This window comes from Elephantulus edwardii, unplaced genomic scaffold (assembly GCF_000299155.1).
Source record: "Elephantulus edwardii isolate Elephantulus edwardi_28Jun2011 unplaced genomic scaffold, EleEdw1.0 scaffold00082, whole genome shotgun sequence".
NCBI classification, from domain to species: domain Eukaryota; kingdom Metazoa; phylum Chordata; class Mammalia; order Macroscelidea; family Macroscelididae; genus Elephantulus; species Elephantulus edwardii.
In genome coordinates, this window is record NW_006399832.1 from 11,320,703 (window position 1) to 11,323,085 (window position 2,383).

General features: G+C 32.6%; 1 protein-coding gene across 2 annotated transcripts in view; it reads left to right on the top strand.

Moving 5' to 3' along the window:
• The window catches only part of XRCC4 (X-ray repair complementing defective repair in Chinese hamster cells 4), a 326,363-nt gene that overhangs the window by 11,785 nt on the left and 312,195 nt on the right, over positions 1-2,383 (top strand). The window lies entirely within an intron of this gene.

Here is a 2,383-nt window from a genome sequence, read left to right on the forward strand (position 1 = left end):
AAGGAGTATAAACTTCATTAAAGAAAAGCTAGGAACAACGCTAGAAGTCCTAATACACAAAGAGTCTTCCAGGTATCCTGAAAAACCTGCAACCAGGAGAAGATAAAGTAGATGAATGGGATCTTTTAAGAATCAAATCCCTATGCACATCCAAAAACTTCTCCAACAGGGTAAAAAGGGAAGCCACTGACTGGGAAAAAATATCTGGTAATGACATGTCAGATAAGGGACTTATATCCAGAATTTATAAAATACTTGAGCACCACAACAACATAAAGGTAAATAATCCAATCCTTGGTTTTTAAGTTGGAAAAAGACTTCAAAATTTAAATCCTTAAATACTTTTATCATGAATTATAAAAAAATTATTATTGGAAAGTATATTTACTTCCTCCATCTCCATATTTTTATTGTTACACATATAAGTATTCATATATTTGTGTTTCATAGTGTTTTGTGTACATAGTGGTTTGTTTTGTGTGTTTCACACTTTTATCCATTGACATTATGTTTCATACAATGTGTTTTACAAATGAATCACCATTGGACTGTGCCCACCATTAACTTTTTGAGCCTAAAAAAAATACCATGCAAAATGGGTGACCCTGGAGGACATTATGTTGAGTGAAATATCTCAGTCATAAAAGAGCAAATACTGCATAGTGCCACTGTTGTAAAACGGGACTGACATTGGGTTTGGAGGAGACTGAGAAAGAGAGGATAAATTATGTATGCTGCATTAAAACAGATGACGGAGAGAACTGCTTAAAAGGGATATATGATTAGGTATTATTGTCATGATAGGAGTCAGAACAAAAGTTTCATAGGGAGTGGACTTGGGGGGAGGGACTATATAACAATGAAAGAATTTCCCTTTTCAAAGATAAGAGCGAACTAGTAGGGAGGTTGGGCAGGAAAAAGTGCAACAATGAATGAATGGAAATTAAAAGTCTTTGTAAACTTTCATTAAAATTAATAAAGATAAAAAGGCAAGCAGATTCAGGAAGAAATATCATTAAAGTTTCTATGATAACACATGAAAAAGAATACAGAGAATTATAAAATATAAAAAATATCATACAGTTTTACAGACATAATTACATGAACAAGCATTTTTGATAATGCAGTCAGATCCTTTAGGTTACTGAGTCCAGGACTATTGTAATGTGTTTAGAGAAATGCTGATTTTCAGAGAGAAAAATATACTAGTACAGATTAAGGTGATGGTTTCATTTATTGAAAATAATGTATGTATTTGTATATCTTATCTAAGTTGATGCACTAATTAGATATTGAATCTTTTACGGTCAGTGATTTGTCTGTCAGATATGAGATCTATAGTAGAAGAAAGGTAAGAGAAATATTTGCCATATTAAATTTGTTGTTGTGCCATCAATTTAGGACTGACTCAGCTGACCTTTCAGCCACTTTTCAGAGGCAGTAAATCACACAGGAAGGGATTGTCCATCTTTTTCCTTTGGTGGCTTTGAACTTTAGGTCTTTGAATTGTCAGCTTAGCTCCTTACTCTGGTCCAGTGATTAGAGGTCTCTATAAAGTTTGGACATTAGAGCTAAATTGAAGTAAAGGAATTCTTTACAAAATTTTTTTAAATTGTCCTGGCTTGGACACAGGAGCATACGTACAGTGAGATACTGCCTGAATAGACAGATATGACTGTAGCTAGTTTTGTATAGTTAGGAACAAATTTGAAAGATTTCACATCTTAAAAGTTTTTTATTAGTGATGTTCAGGAGCTAGAGATGACTTAACTCTGATTAGGGATACTGATTTTATTTACCAGCATATTTTCTGCAAGTGTTTGCTTTTTATGCATATTATAATACATTTAAAAAGCTGTCTTAATGACTGATACAGATACTATGTAATTTAGTCAGCATATGTTTAAACAAATTTTTTTATATTTAGTTGTAATATATATGCATATGTATTTACTATATATATATGTATATTCTGAAAAGTTCTACAAATATAAAGAAACAATATTAACCAATTTTGTTTCTCATATTAGACAATAGATTCACAGTTTTTAGTAGATATTATTAAATTGTTAGTCACATATTTTGTGTTTGTACTTGTTTGTATTCTCATTGTCAAGTGTTTAAACGTTCAAAAGCCAACTACATTATATTTAGCACCGAATACTATTTTAATAATTAAAATCTTACTCAACATGACTCAGGGTTGTTGTTGTTGTGATATGCTGTCGAGTTGCTTGCGACACATAGCGACCCTATGTACAAGATCCTTAAATGCTGCTCTATCCTGTGCCAAACTCACCTTCTCTGACACATTTATTCCCACCACCCCAATCACAGAATCGATCCATCTCATTGAGGGTCTTCCTTTCCTGTGCCGCCCTTC